This window comes from Hermetia illucens, chromosome 1, assembly GCF_905115235.1.
Source record: "Hermetia illucens chromosome 1, iHerIll2.2.curated.20191125, whole genome shotgun sequence".
Taxonomy (NCBI): domain Eukaryota; kingdom Metazoa; phylum Arthropoda; class Insecta; order Diptera; family Stratiomyidae; genus Hermetia; species Hermetia illucens.
In genome coordinates this window covers 146,353,678-146,371,769 of record NC_051849.1, presented here as the reverse complement: position 1 = coordinate 146,371,769, position 18,092 = coordinate 146,353,678, and the positions used below count along the sequence as shown (strand labels likewise).

General features: G+C 43.7%; 1 pseudogene; it reads right to left on the bottom strand.

Annotated features, from left to right (window-relative positions):
* Nucleotides 1-10,651, bottom strand: part of LOC119646195 — a 132,138-nt pseudogene extending 121,487 nt beyond the window's left edge.
* Between the last annotated feature and the right edge of the window lie 7,441 nt (nucleotides 10,652-18,092).

Here is an 18,092-nt window from a genome sequence, read left to right as displayed (position 1 = left end):
TACTTCAGGTGTCGTGTCGGATGGAGCCTGTGAAATCAATTGGTATGTACTTCATATCAGGTTCTGTTCGAAACGTTCAGGAAGCGTATGGAGAACCGTTCGTGTTTGTGGATAATTCGCTTCATTTCCTAAGGGTTTTGGTTGGAATTCGGAGTATCCCTACAAAGCAATACTAAATATGCTGCATTATCAGGCCATTAGCAGATTTAGATACACAGAGAATTCCCCATTGATATTCTGTTGGGACTGCAAAGGAGTATCTGATTGTTAGTCGGTCTTGAATAAAAGCAACGTCTGCGTTGACTACTAGCCAGCATTATCAGCTATACCGGCAGAGATGGCTAGGATATGCTTACTCCTTCCGCTTCGATTAGAAGCAAATGAACAATCCAAATAACCCAGTGTTTGTTGGTTTATATTGTAATGGATAAAATCTTCAACGTCAGCCGTCAGCATTCACCTAGCGAGGATCCTCCCGGAGAAAAAAACCCAATTGCTCAGCATTTGCAAAAGCGGACATCCTCCCGAACGAATGCATTTGTGGGTTCATAATTCACTTTAGACGTCATTAAAACCCTTGTAATTAATTTTAATGAGAAGTAAACAGATCTCTCCTTTTTTCCCGGGCTTCATTCCAGCAAAGTTTAATTTGTGTCGTTATTGTTGTCCTGGTTGTTTTTGTTCCTGTTTCTGTTGCGTTTACGTGGAGACTGTGACGTTTTGCATGGTAATTTCTGAAGGGTTTTTTGTTCCGATCCACTCCGGAAAATGTTGTTTGCCAGGACAAATGAGAAGTAAACTTGAACTGGACAAGATTTTGCTTAGGTCGCTGCCGAATTCTTCCGAGCGGAGATTAAGTTTTTACGCACCGAGTATGAACCATTTATTTTAGCGCGTCAAGTTATAACAGACAAGAAGAAAATTCCTGGCCGAAATTGTTATTGTATCTTTTTGTCACTTTTCTCTTCAGTCGGAAGAGAAATGATTTTCGGGAAGGTTCCTTCGGAAATTTAAAGCCGGGGAAATTGCTTTTTCCCTTATTATAATTAGTTGGAAGACGCAAGATGAATTCGGTAGCAAATTGCTTTGATTAAAAGAGATTTGAATATGGTGCTGAGGTTAATAAATTGGACGTTTTACTTGAAGGGACATTATGTAAATTTCGTTCTGTAAGTAAGGCCTTTCTGTAATTAGGTCATCTGCGCGCAAGTAACTCGTAATGTTATGTTAGCGTATCCTAATGAAGGCAGAGCTAATTGTTAATTTCCAAACCAAGAGTTTTCGGTTGCACAGTAGATATTATTTTCCACTGGGAAAATCTACATTTCGTTATAATAATAATTGTTTCTGCAACGATGGAGTTGGATCTAGCCTTTGAAATGTGTTAGAGCACTTCATTAAAGAGCGAAACGGAATACATTGTTTTTAGTTCCCCACAGCGCCCCAGATTAGCCACTGAGGAAGGTTTTACCATCTGTAACAGTTAGGAACAAAGTGCACAATCTGTTGCGAACAATACAACAAGTTCGTGTTGACAACAGATGATGTCCACTGGAGAAATGAAGCACAATACGCGCGCCTGATTATGAGGCAATTTCAAACTATCACTGCTTCATTAATCGCAATAACACAAGGCCAAGAATCGAGGGGGCCCTCAGAAGCGAATTCCTAAGTGCATGCGTAGAATTTTCAGAAATGGATCCTCTGCACCTACCACCTATGAAATCTCAACTGTGTGCTGATATGTTGTTCCTGCAACTACAGTCATTAGTATGTTATGCTGCAGTTACGGTGGTCAAATTGCTTGGTCAGAAGATTCGCTTTGGTGTTATTGGTTTGAGAGGTCAAAAAGAAAAGGAAGACTCCTTGCGAGGCTGATTCAAATTAACACTGGTAGTGTCTGGGGACGGGTGCAAAATAAAGTACAAAGTGTTTACCCGAACTATGACATCTGTAGTTGAAATTGTGAATACAGAAGCTTTCTGTTGTTTGCAGTGGGTTGCAATGGTACAGAGAAAGCTACTACAAATGTTTTCAGAATTCAATGTAGACGATGAACTTGTGGAGTGTTTTCCAACCACTGGAAGAATCCAAAGAGAGCGTCCAAACGGTGCGACTTTTGACAACGAAAGCAAAAGACTATTCGGGTGGGTTGTGAGGGTTAACCTTAACAAAAGTCCATTCGCATACGTTGAAGCATCTTCAGGAAAAATTTATTGAATCCTTCTTGGTTTTGCACGTCATTACACGGTTACTAAACGATGCCCGGTTTTGCAATCAAATATTTTGTGCACGCAGATATACTTGATGTGCATTAAACAAGCTATATGCTAGTACTGATGACCATCTTAGAAATCTGCTACGTATAGTTGACAGATTCAGTTGTGGTATTCGGAAAGAATTTGGTTTAAAACAAGAAAACTACATATAGAAAATTCACTTCCCGGCGCATTGCTCAAATTTGTATAGTAGAAAAACATCATTCCGCACATTCGACGGTCATCAATCACTTACACGTGAAAAATTAAAGTATGTGAACTATGAGATGAGAAAATACACCCAAAAAAAACCATCCAGACGTCACAGACACACGCGTCAATTAGCTACCTCGCACCTAACTTCCGGATTTACAATTACATTCCGGGCCACGTAGAAACCCGATTTGCTCCTCCTGTATGTAATTTTCTTGGTTTGGATGAATGTTGAATCCAAACCATCCGCAAAGTGGTCCATCTAAACAGGAGACAAATTCCTATTAGTACCTAAGAGTTCTTCAAGGAATCAGTGTTCGCGTTGGTGATTTGAAGGATGCTCTGCTGTTTTATCCGGACCATATTAGCATAGGCTGATCATAGATCTTTTCAATATGAACGACAGGTAATTTTCCTTATGACATGTAAGTTTTAACTGATCGCTGCATCCCACAAAACAAGTGTGACACCCTAATGTTTGACAAGACGGGTCGCTCCGCGGAAATAGCCGGAGACTAAAATCCCGCGGGGAATAAATTACATTTGGCACTCTCGCGAAGGTGGTTGTAGTTCCCAGATATTGTACTTCAATTTTATGCAGCTTCCCTAGATATGCTGGGACGCACACTCTCAATATCACCAAACCCCCTGTATATTTTTTAAGTAGGCAAGATGTTTGTTTGACACTTAATGCTAGTGTCAGGTACATTTCGATTCATTCCAGAATATATGTGAGCTTCCATCACCCTCCCAAAAGAATCTGCAGGCCGTGGCAGGAGGTATCCTCAACTTCTACAAGGTGTAGCGTAGTCTAGACTGACCCATGATTTTTTTTTTTTTTTTGTAAACAAGCACATTGATTCATATATCCCCAGTATAGTTCCTTTGGCCGTTCTTCTTCCTTCCATCCTGTAATTATCATAGCCCAATATGGCTTGGTACTTAGGGTATTCGGACTATACTCTGGAAGCCAAGCATTTTGCTCTTTGGATTTCACCTGTTATTTGGACCTGAAAGCCTTTATAGCCGCATAACTTGGTTAGGAGGGCAACCTTTGTCCTCCTCTCCGTAGTAATACCTCTCTATATTTCCACCTGAAGCACCTGAGCCCCTGCGCCTTCTCTCCTCTTTGAGGAACCCATTGGCACATCAATATTCAGTTGCTGATAGTAAACCAGTACCGCGCTCTACTAGTATCTAGATCGTAGTATTTTCGGATTAACCCCTTTTCTTCCCCGTGATGGACGCAAACCATGACAACTCCTAATATATTCACAACGTAAGCCTTCCAGAGTACCTTTTGATCTTGTTATCTTGCCTTAGGTAATCAAGCTTGCCCTTCCAAGTGGATGGTACTATGGCGATCTTAGCTGATGTGATGCTCAGCCCAGCCCTACTATACCAGCTACTAATAGTTCTCATTCCCAACTGGAGTCTGTTGCATAGGGTTCTTAACCTCGGAACTTTATTCGAATATTTGTAACCTCCCCCAATTCGCCACCTACTGTATTCCGAACTGGTAGTAGCTTCTCCTGGCAACCATAGATTGTGATCATTACAATAGAATTGGAACCTGTTGGCACTCCTGCTGATCTGTTTTCCAATACATTGCCCATCAGATGTTGCTGACTCTCTTGCAGGTTACAGCATTCTGTATTTCTGTAGGTATGTACCGAAACCATCTTAGATACTGAAAAGTGCACACAGCCCTTTTCCTATGGTATACTCTGAATGGCGTAATACATCCAATACCTGATAAAGAAGAGGTGCAGTTGATCGTCCTGCCCGGAAAGCATGTTTGCATGGATATAAGTGATTACATATTAGAACGTTAGTTTAAATGTAGTTGTCCACAATTTTCTCCACTGTTTCAATGCAAAGGATATTTAGGATATAGGGTAAAAGGGACACTTTTTAATGCGTTTTGGAAAGTAGATATGAGGCTCTTCTCCCCTCATTCTCAGCCTATTCTACTTTTTTAGAGATTCCTAACAATAAACCATATAGACTGGATACTTCTCTGGTTTACTTAATCTATCAGCTAGCAACCTGCATATTTGAAAACTTGCTTGTTATAGAAACGTTATCTATGCCTCTAATAAGGACGGATTTAATGGTAACGACTTTGACATTCATATGAAGACATTAGTCGGATTTGTTTTTTGCGTACACTCCTCAATAATGGTATCAAAGGCTTCCCAACTTACGCTTGAATTCCAGCGTTACGAGCTAGGCATGTTGCAGTTAAGGTAGATTAGATGATGCCTTACCAGACAGTACTCTTGAGACCCTGTGCTGTTATATTTAGCAAAGCTTAACGACGTAAGCTCCTTATGTCTACTGCAAGTGGTTTTAGAATGCCTAAGCCATGTGTTGACAAACTTCCATTTCAAAGGGACGGCGTTCTTTTTCGTAAGCCAAATTGAAAATTTCTCGAATAGTCCGCCCTTACGAAACCCTCACCGGGGGTTGAACTCTAGCAGATTGACTTAGTTAACACCAGGGCCACCTCGAATCTAACTCCATCGTTGAACGCATACAAAACATTCCTCGATGAATGCTCAAGCCCGAGATATACGTTCGCTATAGACTCCTTTTAAGCCGGTGCAATCATGCTTTCAATTCTTTTAGACTTTAAACTACAACGGCCTACTCCGTCCACTGCTAAACCGATGAACCGTCTTTCAGTAACTATAGGTCATTGTGACATGCTTGGCATGCTTGGATACCGTGTGTAGTGACGTACTTGAAATATCCAAGGCATGTCGAAACTCACCCTTGCAGCGTTCAATGGAACGAACACGCCCCGCAAGGAACAATATGCGCACCTTGTGTAAACAAATAAGCAAGTTCCTCTCAAACCCCCAATTTTAATTGCGCTATTGGTTCAGCATGTTCCAAGCAAAGCTTGATTCGTATTCATAGGACCAAATGAAGCCAAGACATATAGCATAATAGTATTTTAATCTAACCCGTGTCGAAATTCCCGTAACATTATGCCTGCTTTTAGCGGATTGCGACGCCTTAAGACATCCGTCTACTGCGTCACGATCAGCAGGCCATAGTAAGTACTGCGTTTTCCAGTACCACCCCATGGAGGGTTTCATATAGTCATTTAGATGTTGACTCCGCAGACAGGGTTGAGCCTCTCTCGCCACGTTTTAACACGTCCGGATCAGAGAATAAGAAAATATTCTAGGAGCGATCGTATGCAATCCAGAAGAGAATTCCTGAAAGTGACATTGTACTAGTAATAGCTGATCTAAACGCCTAGGTGGGCTCTGACAACATCTCGCTCGAAAATGTGATGAGGAAAGACGGTATTGGAGACCGTAACGATAATGGTGAGCAGTTTCTGGGTTTCCACTGCTACCACCGTGTCACCATTGGTGAAACGTTTTTCGAAATGAGCGCTTACTATAAAGTCAATTGGGTTCAAACTGACCGATACCCATTTTCCAATCAGCACTAGTCCTAGGATTTGTTTTATTGAAATGCATAGCAAGAACCCCAGTCATTATTGCTTGTCTGTGTTCGCCTCGTATTTTTCTCGCTGTGTGAGCGTATCACTTGCACTGCGTTAAGTGTGATGATAGTGAAACTGACGCACAGTCGGACTGTGCCGATATCCTATAATCCACTAAGAAGTGAACAGGAAAAACTAAAATTCACTGTCTAAAATTTTCGCAAAAATATTTCTCTGTTTTTAAGTGGGGAAGGGTTCCCCGGGGGACAGGGTTTGCACCAAATTGGAAGTAGTAGATAAAATGTCTCGACATCACATCGAATTGATTATCGCATTGAAAGTGAAATTACCACTCACCTTGAAAATTAGAGGAAAATTACGGGGTCGTTGGAATGTTCGCAATGGCTTCATCATCTGCCTCGTTTTCCTTTTCTACCATAGATATTGTCCTTATAGACTTTCCGGTCTGGGTCATCCTCATCCATACGGATTAAATGAACCGCCCATCGTAACCTATTGAGCCGCTCATAGATTTCATGTAGGCTACGGAATGGTCCATCCTCATGTAGAGGTCCAAAAATTCTTGGGAGGATTCTTCTCTCGAATGCGGCCAAGAGTTCGCAATTTTTCTTCCTAAGAACCCAAGTCTCCGAAAAATACATGAGAACTTGCAAAATCATTGTCTTGTACAGTAAGAACTTTAGTGAGACGTTTCGAGTGAAATAGTTTTTGTAAGCTGAAATAGACTCTGTTAGCTGCCAACAACCGTGCGATAGGAGAAAGTAGATAGGAGAAATTTTCAAGGATCTCAAAGTTGTAGTCTCCTATCTTCATTGTTTTCGTTTGACCAGTGCGATTCGATGTTGTTCGTTCTTTTGGTTTTGGCGCTGACGTTGCCACCATGTACTTCGTCTTGTCTTCATTAATGTGCATACCAGGATCTCGCGCCGTCTGCTCGATCTGGATGAAGGTAGACTGTACATATCGGGCTGTTCTTCCCATGAACCCGGGAAACGCTGTATCGCATTGACTTGCCGACCGTGATGCAGTAGGCGAATGCTCCAAGGCTTAATTAGGGCGATCAGACCCGAGTCTGCACGGGGACTCATCTAAAGTGGCTTCGGCCACGAAATCTTACCAGGGGTATACTGGTTTAGTAAATGAAAATTTTAAATGTCAACATATTTATGCCTAGATATAATATCAAATCAATGAAATAACACTTCCAATTCAGTCTCTGTACATTCAGTCTTAATATCAAAAACGGTATAAGAAAATAACGAACAACTTTAGTAATAGACTTTTCCCGCACTTCTAGGAGACTGACCGATGGAGCCTTTTTTTGATTATAATATTTTTTTATATTACTCGCGCTGAAGTGTTCTGCCTCGCGGTTGGGAACAGAAGAGACCGACTTATTTCCATGCGGTCCTTACTGTCCCAACCAACGGCACTTTTTTACCGCTGGCTCTCCACTTCCCCGGTGCGTTCTGAAAACGCGTGAGTGGAGAGTTTCCACGTTCAGCGCCATCTACCCGTCCGCATCCGCAACATCCGAAATAAATTTCGAATGCTGCAGATCCTGCCGCGCCACACTGGTATCATGGGAACCGGGGTAGCCCCTGGCCTCATATACTTCGGGAGAATTCCTGTCGTATATGAGCACAGCTCGGCTTTTGCGATTGGTCCCCTAGTGGGAGCTTCATGGGGGTTGTTGGTGATGCTCAAGTGAGAAGAGACCTTCGGGCCTCGACGTGGTGTTGCGTTTCAACACGGGTGCCGTACTCCTTAGTTCGGTAGAGATTTAGGTAGGTCTTGCATCCACCGGTATGAATGCTAAGCCACTTGCATAGACTGGTACCGTTGTTGCTTGTCACAGTGGGGCTCTGATTGTGGCCCCAAAATCAATCCGTGTCTTAAGATGACCGTAGGATTAAGTCTCCACGACAGGTACCTACGTGAAAACCCCAAGGACTTAACTGGCCTTGCACATTGGTCAGGTACAGCCTAGTCAGTCTTATCAATTTCGTTGGGATACCGAATTCTCTCATGGCCGGGTACAGTTTTATCATAAGCGGCTTTAAAGTCGATGAGAAGATGGTGCAACTGATGTCCATATTCCAACAGTTTTTCTATCGGTTACCGCAGAGAGAAAATCTGATCTTTTACTGATTTGACTGGAGTGAAGGCTCTTTGGTATGGGTCAATGATGTTCTGGGCGTATGGGGCTATCCGGCCTAGCCTGAGAATGCAACACTAATCGGTGTGCAGCATTCTTCCGTTCCGTTGCTAGCTTCAATTCATCGTCAATCCAGCCGTTCCGACTTTTCTTGCGACCGGGACCAAATATCTTTGTGGCCGTATCAGTAATAGCGTTCTTCAGCTGTTTGTAAAGATCATTTTTTGATGCTTCATCTCCAGGATCTCTGTTGGCTGGCGCACGTTCATGAGAAAATGCGCAAATCGTTAATCCGTTGTCGTTCCCGGGTTCGTCGTTATAAAATCCATTCTATCCGAGGCTCCTTCCGTGGCTAGGATTGTCAGCCCTACCCAACCCTCAACTTGGAGGACCAGTTGGTACATTTTGTCCCTTTTTTTGCGCGGGAGACTCGCCTTCATCCTTCTCCATCTGCAGTTTTCCAAGAAGAAAGAACTCCCAGCGATCACCACGCGGAAGCGGAGATAGGGTTTGGTAGTAGAACTGTTGGTGTTGGTTCAGCAGGCGTTTCCCAGGTTTTATGCTCCATCGTGTACTACCCTTTGACCACCCCACAATGGCTTGGGCGGATAATATAGATTCTTTAAGAATAGAGGTTTTAATGAAATGGGAAAAGGCAAATTTTCAACCCAATCCTTGGACGAGTTGAGAAGTTTATGGGGAGAGGAGGATCTCCTATCTTAAAAACCAATAAAACTGCTTGGTGGTCACTCCCTTTTATACGAGGTTATGGCCTCAAAACTGATGTTTCTTCGATATCATCATGGTAAACTTTCGATTGTCAACCCTGTCCTATAAGTGGAGGAGGATGAAGAGATTAAGCAGAAAAAACAGAGAAGCTCTCCTTTCTAATACCGTTAAGGAATTGCGGTCGTCATTTCTCCTCAAAAAGCCATAGTACTATGGGGCTATTTTCTCGTCAAAACCGTAGAATTTTACATAAAACCCCATTCACACAGATTGAAAGGAGGGTATGAAAAGAAAAACAGAAGATCCTCTCCCTCAAACGCCATTGAAAAATCGTTGGTCGTTCAAATGTTCCTTTCATACCCTCCTTTACCCTTCGGGAATAGGATTCACAATTCAACCCTATCATTTTGACACTTTGAGGCGCCGTTGCTTTTGAAGGGCGGTAACTGCTGCAATCCCTTAACGGAATTAAAAAGGAAAACCTGCCACTTTCTTGTACACATCCTCCGCACCTTCTCAGGATGAAAATCCAAACTTCACCATGATGATATGAAAAAAACTTCCATTTGAGGGGCCATAATTTTTTAAAGGTTGGGGGGGGGATAGGCACCCTTTGTCATTGCCATCGAATTTGAAAGAGGTGGGGGTGACTGCCTCGCGTTTCTTTCAAGTTTGAAGATGGGGCCTCCACCTTCGCCGTTTATGATCGCTGTATCCACTCTTCAATATAGGGAATCAGTGTGAGGATCAAGCGATCCTTCTACGAGTTATCCCACCGTTACTACCACTTTTCCTCCGACTACCGTCGTGCTGCAGTCGCCTTTTCAGGTAGGTTCATTGTCCTTTTTTTCGTACAGATAGGGTCCATCGGGATCATTACCGCAATAACACAATTTACCTTCCCTGAGACTACCTTGAAAGCGCTGCAGACTCTTAACGCCACTAAGTGGTTAGTCATGTTTACCCTCCTCCAATTACTCTTACACCTTAGTGCTTCCTCCCAGATTGGTGTCGCGAATAATAGGGTTGAACGAGGCAATCTGCGGGTGGTGCTAACAATAAGCTGATATCTGCCGCTTTTTCACAGGCATTGTTCAGGTGTTCAATGGAATTGAAACTGGAATTAAAATCCCCGAGGTATTTGATTCTAAGTGATGATGTGGCCATGAATACTGATTGTCATCCTTTTCCTATGAAAAGTCAGAGCTTTTGGTCTGTCTCCACGCAAAATTTCTTGAAGTATTCCCGCTTGCTGGTCCGAATAGGGTGCGTCAGCCTACTTTGAAGGTTCGCGTATATTTCCCGTTTTTCGTCTAAGCCTAGTCTTCCTCTAGATCGCTGGCAAATCCTTTTTGCTCGGACACATGCAGCTTGCATGCATGCACCTTTTCATCGTTTCAACAATAGTTGGACCGCCTTGCTGCCTCTACATGGCAGCTCACTTACTCTCATTATTCGTCTCATCATTTGTGCTACATTTTTTGAAGCTAGGTTTGTAGATAGTTTCCCAATAGCATTTCTATGAATGAATCCATCCATGTCCATGAGTTCTCCGATTGCGGGCTCTTGCAAATCGAGTGGTTCCAAGTGTTTTTCTAGGGCTTCGAGGATATCCACCTCGGTAATGACTTCACTAGTGTCTTTACATTGTTTCACAAACTACAGCATTTTGGTCCATACTTGCGCCTTTTCCTCTAACGACTTCTCCTTCCTGTCGAGAAAAATTTCAGCCGGCTTACCTTCTCCTCCTTCAAAATCAGCATCAAATCTCCTATTAAGAAACGTTTGATTCAGCTGACGCTCCATGGTTCTGGATCGGGTTTGATCTTCTTGAGGATATCTGTGCATATCAGATAATCCTTTTAAGGTTTTACGTAAAACAGATCCTTATTAAAATCGATTTGTGGTACGAAATTTGGTAGAAAGGTGGGATCTATAAATCATTCCACATGGAGTTTAAACGCATACATTTTTCATAGAATATATACATGTAGGATATCAAATTGAAGGCCTCGATTAGTCCTATCCGCAGCCGATATCAGTTTTGGCAAACCGGAGGAGTGCGGCGGTTTGAAAGGGGACAGTTACTTCATCGATATTTATTATAAGTAATTTTTTTCAAATTTGGCTGGTTTATTCTAGAATCACCAACTTTTGCACAGAACATGACACTACCAAACTGGGTGAAAATCACACCATTACTCATAGCATTATAGTGAGTCAAAATTGTCAAAATCTATGACGCATCATCGAGGTTTAGCACCCTTCGGATTTTGAGGGAGCGTCACTTTTGTTGCCTTAATGACATTTGCCTTCTTAGAGACATTTTTCATCCTTGGCATTGTTATACCGTGTACAAATGACTCTTATCATGTTTTTGATGGTCTGGTGCACACTACGTTTGTCTTTTATAAATTCGGGCAACTCTGTTTTTATCCTTCGAGTAGGGCGAACGATGATTCGTCCGTATCCTGACACTATTCTCTCTGCATAGTTTTCCCACTGCTGACGTTAACTTCGGTGGAGATCGCGGGAATATCGAGCTCCTCATAAATGGATAGCACTAGTTCCTGCAAGATTTTCCGAAGAGGTGTAGTCACACCCTTGTGGCCTGATGAATAAGTAATCAATGACGCATCATTCTGTGTTCCTGGAACAGACGTTCTCGGGAGCGATGCCGTTCTCCAGGCTACTTGTAGTATTAGATTCCACAGTGGCCAAGTAGTCCACCACCGAGGCATTGCAGTCCGTAAGATTTATTCCCCTTTCTTCCTCCTTATGGGTTTTTTGCTCTGAATGTCTTTCGCATAGCCATTTTTACCCCCGGGTGGGTATTTTTCTCTCACCTACCTGACCTCCACAAAAACATGTTCAGGCAAGCACACCTTCAAATGTCTACAACTGCATGTTCATCCGCATCAACCAAGCTTTCCCTTATGCGCACGGGGGGATGCGCCCGATGGGGATTTGGCAGCCCCGCACAGTACGATTAAACTTATGCATACATGCAAAAAGGAGTGTATTTTTTTCATTAAACATAGTCATGTGAGGTGTCAAATGAAAGGTCACCACCAGCACTTTCCAAAGTTTGCCACTGGTTTGACATTTGATGCGAAAGGGGAAAGTGATAATTTCTCTCACGAACTCATTCTTAAATGCTACCAACCCAAAAATAAGAAAAATCTTGAAGCTACCACTGTATGGTGTCTAGGCTTCGTACTGAAGTGGCTGAAATGAATAGTGTGATATATTGTAATATGAGCATATGCATTACGAAGTAGCTGCAAATGGTGCAAATGTTCACTCAAATATTTTTATATAAGAGATATGCAAAACCTTTCATATCTAAGCGTCCAGCTGTCGACTTCCACACTTGTTTTTCTTCTTAATCTTACATAATTTTCAAAACCGAAAAATTTAGTAAATATTCCTTGCGACGAGGAAATTAATCAACGAGGACTGACAGAATAGTTGATGATTGCCTCCGATTCCCGGTAAGATCAAGATAAACTGCTTGTTAGAGTAGTGCTGATTAAATTGCCCAGAAAACCACATGGTGAATGAGATATGATGCTAGTTACACCGCAAAAGTGATACATCATCTAGAAGTAAATTGCGTGGGACTCGGAACATCCCCACAAGCTAATAAATGTACCTGATGACAGCCAATTTAATAGGGGCTGCTCAAGGAACAGCGGGATCCCCCATAAAATATTTAATCATCTCCTGAAAATCGCTTAGGAGGATTTACGGTATATATGACGCTTGATGGATTCTATTGCTCTTTTCGAGGATTTTATCGTTTTCCTCCCAAGGTGACGGCAAACAGGAGGCAAATACTTCTCTAAACTCTTGTTTTGGTATAGTTAGGTGGAAGAGCTTACCGTGGTTATTAAGACGATTAGGGGGATCTGTGGTTCTCGGTGGAGGGGAATCCGAGATTTTATTTTTCTGGCACATGCCACTTTTATTGCGTATTCAAAAGACAATTCATTTATGCCTCGAGAAGTGGGTAAATGGTTGATAGTTCCACCAAGGCTGAATATAAAACCAAAGGACTCATGAATATTGATTGAGCATATTTCAGTTTCAATAAATCCATATGGGCCTCCAAATATGGGTATGATGGAAGTATTACATTAGTGGGGCTCCAGTGCGCTCGTAGTCTGATAGTGCAAGTAATGCACGACCAAACAACTTCATTTATTTCCCGTAATTGATCCGCTTTTATGTCTAACTTCGCCTTTTGCTGATGGTGTTTCTGGGCGAACGAATTCATCCTTATTACCTCAAATCATGAGCGATGGCGACTTGTGCTGAGTTGGCAGCGGAAACAACTCTGCTCCATTTGCTCCGCTCTGACATGCAATTTGTCCTCAATGAGTTCCCATGAATTTCAAGTCAATAGATGAGGAAATTCGGTCCGCCATAGCATGAGATTGTTATTCATGTATGAAATATGATCAGATAATTGGATTCCCATGTTCTCGGGCAGATTCGAGAGTGTACCCTGGATTTCCGTAATTTGTGGAGTAGAGCGCATAGTGAATGACAAAAAAACAAATATGTCATTGTCGATATTTACAATCATCCGGATTATGAACAATAAAAATAGTCAGAAAAATTGCATGCACGCTTCCTGATTAGGGATTTTCGAGTAAGCTGCCAAAGGTCGCAGTATTTTTATTGCATGATAAAATTCATTAATCTTTCAAATCCTGTCCTTATCTCCCACTCGGACACCACCTTGTCGTGGTAGGGGATCCTACCACTTCACACAGAAGTGCAGCAACTCCGTTAATGAGAGGAACTGAAAATCTAACTACGGCCGAAATGCCCGGCGGAAACGAGGCCAAATCTTGCCCGTTAGAACCTTCTCTTCCGTCTTTACCAGGGACAAGTCGGGAAACCGGAAGGAACGCTTCAGGTATAAAAGCTTTTGTGTATTCCTTTTATAAATACATTTGAATGTAATGGTGGTCAAAGGGTAGTATAGGTCCCGGGGCGAAACGTGGATTGGTACCCACGATGGAGCATAAAACCTGGGAAATGCCTGCTGAACCAACACCAACAGCTCTACTACCAAACCCTATCTCCACCTCCACGTGGTGACCGCTGGGAGCTCTTTGTTGACGAAAAGCTGCAGACGGAGAAGGATGAAGGCGAGTCTCCCGCGCCTAAAAACGGGACAAATTGTACCAACTGGTCCTCCAGGTTGGGGGTTAGGTAGGGCTGACAACCCTACACGGAAAACAACTTGTTACGAAGCCACAACAAGAGCCAGGGATAGGACGGATTTTAAAACGACGGACCCGGCAACGACAAAGGAATAACGATTTGCGCATTTTCTCATGGAACGTGCGCTCCCTGTACAGAGATGAAGCTGATAAGCAGCTAGCCGATACCCTGGATGTAACAGCGTTGCAAGAGATATGATGGACAGGGACCGGTTTCCTGGAGCAGAGCCACTACACCATATATTATAGCGGTCATCCAGTAAACCATGTGCTCGAAGTAGGTTTCTTAGTCAGCCAAAAAATGAAACCTGCTGTTATCGGCTTTGAAAACATAAGTGAACGGCTATGCACTCTGCGCTTGCGAGGTAAGTTTAGAGATTTACATCATTAACGTTCACGCCCCTACAGAGGAGACTGCAGAGTCTACGAGGCAGTAGAACAAACCCTCGAAGCCTGTCCCAGATATGATATCAAAATCATACTTGGGAATTTTAACAGTCAAGTAGGGAAGGAGCCCGTATTCAGGCGATACGTTGGCTCCCATAGCTTACACGAAAAAATAAATGATAACGGACTGCGGACTATTCAATTAGCAGGGTCACACGAAATGGTTGTTGGAAGTACCTGGTTTGCGCGGAAAGCGGTCCACAAACATACGTGCGCCTCTCCAGATGGGACCACTTTCAACCAAATTGACCACGTGTTGATCGAACGCCGCCACCTCTCAGCCTTGATGAATGTCAGAACATATAGGGGGGCCAATATAGACTCGGATCACTATCTCGTTGGCATGGTGCTCCGAGCTCGAATAACAATACCACCTAGAATCCCCTCTGACAATCAGGTGAGAGTGAACACTGAAGCCATCCACAACACAACCCTCCGCGACACCTACAAGAGGGAAATGGATGCCGCAATAACCGCAGTCAACAGAGGACCTGGAGATGAAGCATCAACTAATGATCTTCACAACCACCTGAAGGACGTTATCATGGATACGGCCACAAATATACTTGGCCCCAGCCGCAAAAGGATTCGGAACGCCTGGTATGACGATGACTGTAAGCTAGCAACGGAACGGAAGAATGCCGCATACCGAGTAATGTTGCATTCTCAAAGAACGCGGGCACGCGCAGAGACTTATCACGAACTCCGTCGAGAGCAGAAGCGACTTCACAGACGGAAAAAGGAAGCCTGGGAGAACCAACAAGTCTGTGAACTAGAAAAGCACAGGGAGCAACCGCACCAGGCGCGGAAGTTTTACCAACAAGTCAGCAGGATGGTGCCTTATACACCTCGATTCTCATCCTGCCGAGACAAAGAGGGAAATCTGATTTCCGACAGAATGGGCATATTAGAGCGATGGGTTGAGTACTTTGATGAGCTACTGAACAACCAGAACATCGGCGAGTTGGAGGTCCCGCCAACTGAAGACGACGGACAAATACCGCCACCACGAAGTTTAGGAGAAACAGTCCGTGCAATTCATCGGCTAAAAAATCATAAGTCGCCAGGAGCCGATGGAATTACAGCCGAATTGGTTAAATATGGAGGCGACCAGTTACACCAAGTGGTTCATCAACTTGTGCTCAAGGTATGGGACAGCGAATCAATGCCTGACGATTGGCAACGAGGCATAATCTGTCTCATACATAAAAAGGGAGATATCACACAGTGCAGCAATTATAGAGGTATCACGTTGCTGAGAACCATCTATAAGATATTCTCCACTATCTTGCTAGGCCGGATAGCCCCATACGCCCAGAACATCATTGGCCCATACCAAAGAGGCTTCACTCCAGGCAAATCAGCAACAGATCAGATTTTCTCTCTACGGCAGGCGATGGAAAAACTGTTGGAATATGGACAACAGTTGCACCATCTGTTCATCGACTTTAAAGCTGCCTATGATAGCATAGCCAGGGTAAAACTGTACACGGCCATGAGAGAATTCGGTATCCCGACGAAATTAATAAGACTGACTAGGCTGACCCTGACCAATGTGCGAGGCCAGATAAAAGCACCAGAATGACTCTCAAGACCATTCGACATCAACAACGGTCTACGACAAGGGGATGCCCTATCATGCGTCCTCTTTAACCTGGCCCTCGAGAAAGTGATCCGTGATGCTGAGGTGAATGCAAGAGGTACGATCCTCTTCACTCCACCCAACTACTGGCCCATGCTGAAGATATCGACATCATGGGAAGAACCACCCGAGACGTACAAACTGCCTTCATCGATCGAGCAGGCGGCGCGAGATCTTGGGCTGCACATCAATGAAGGCAAGACAAAATATATGGTGGCAACGTCAGCACCGAAAACGAATCAACCAACAACATCAAATCGCACTGGTCAAACACAAACACGAACAAGAAGATGGATAGGAGAATACAACTTTGAGACCGTTGACAATTTCTCCTATCTAGGGTCGAAAATCACAACCGATAACAACTACGATGATGAAATCCGCGCACGGTTGTTGTCAGCCAACAGAGCCTATTTCAGCTTACAAAGACTGTTCCGTTCGAAACGTCTCACCATAGGGTCAAAACTCTTACTGTACAAGACTATGATCTTGCCAGTCCTCATGTATTCCTCGGAAACTTGGGTTCTTAGCAAGAAAAATTGCGAACTCTTGGCCGCGTTCGAGAGAAGAATCCTCCGAAGAATTTTTGGCCCCCTACATGAGGATGGACGATTCCGTAGCCTACACAATGACGAAATCTATGAGCGATACCATGACCCTCCGGTTGTGGATAAAATCCGGCTCAACAGGTTACGGTGGGCGGGTCACTTAATCCATATGGATGAAGATGATCCCACCCGGAAAGTCTATAAGGGCAATATCTATGGTACGAAAAGAAGACGAGGCAGACCCTGCCTAAGATGGAGCGATGGCGTGGGTCAGGACGCCAGACAGCTTGTAGGGATATCGAATTGGTGGACCTCGGCGCAAAACCGGGATATCTGGAGTTCCTTATTAAGGCAGGCCTAGACCGGATACCGGTTGTTGCGCCGTTGATGATGATGATGATTTGAATGTATATTGGCCCCATTGATACATAGCACGTTATATATGCATATATTGTGTGTAAATATCCACTTCTAAGTGATGTTGGCATTCAAAATCCTAAATTAGATTTGACCTATTATAACTTTGTTAGTAATAGTGCGATTTCCACCAAGCTTGGTAGGATCATGCTCTCTATTATAGCCTATATTACTGCAAATTTCGTGGTGCTAGGATGAACTTCAGAGGGGTTTTACAGTCAAGTACAAAAAATTAAAGTAATATACTATTATGTATAATATACCATATACGATGTATAATATACCATTATATATGCTGCATGCACTAGCCAGCATGATAGGTCGAGGAGTTGCAGGAAGTGTGGGGAAGAGGGCCACCTCATCAAAGATTGCACCGGAGATCCACGGTGTATGTTATGTAGTGGGAAAGAGGGCGTGGACGGCCGGCATCATGCGGGAAGTAGCAGATGTCCGGTATATAGGAGGGAGCTGAACCGCACAGGCAAATGAGATTGATACAAATCAATCTCAATCACTGTGAGGCAGCTCAGGACCTGCTCTCGCAAACCATTCGGGAGTTGAATGTCGATGTCGCGGTTGTTTGCGAGCCGTACAGAAACTACGGCGGTGCAACTTGGGCGGTGGATGCGTCTGGCAACGCGGCAATCTGGGCATGCGGAAGACAGGCCATTCAGGAAGTCATGGCCCCCCCCGGCAGCCGGTTTTATAAGGACGAAGGTCAACGGTGTCCATATTTACAGCTGCTACGCTCCTCCTAGTGCAACCTTAGCACAATATGAGGAGATGTTAGACAGTCCGGTGTTGGATGCTAGAGACCGCAGCCCTAAAATCATTGCGGGCGATTTCAACGCGTGGGCCCTGGAGTGGGGAAGCCGATCGACGAACACCAGAGGTCAAATTCTGTTGGAGTCATTTGCGGAGCTGGACATCGTGCTGGCCAACGTTGGATGCCCACC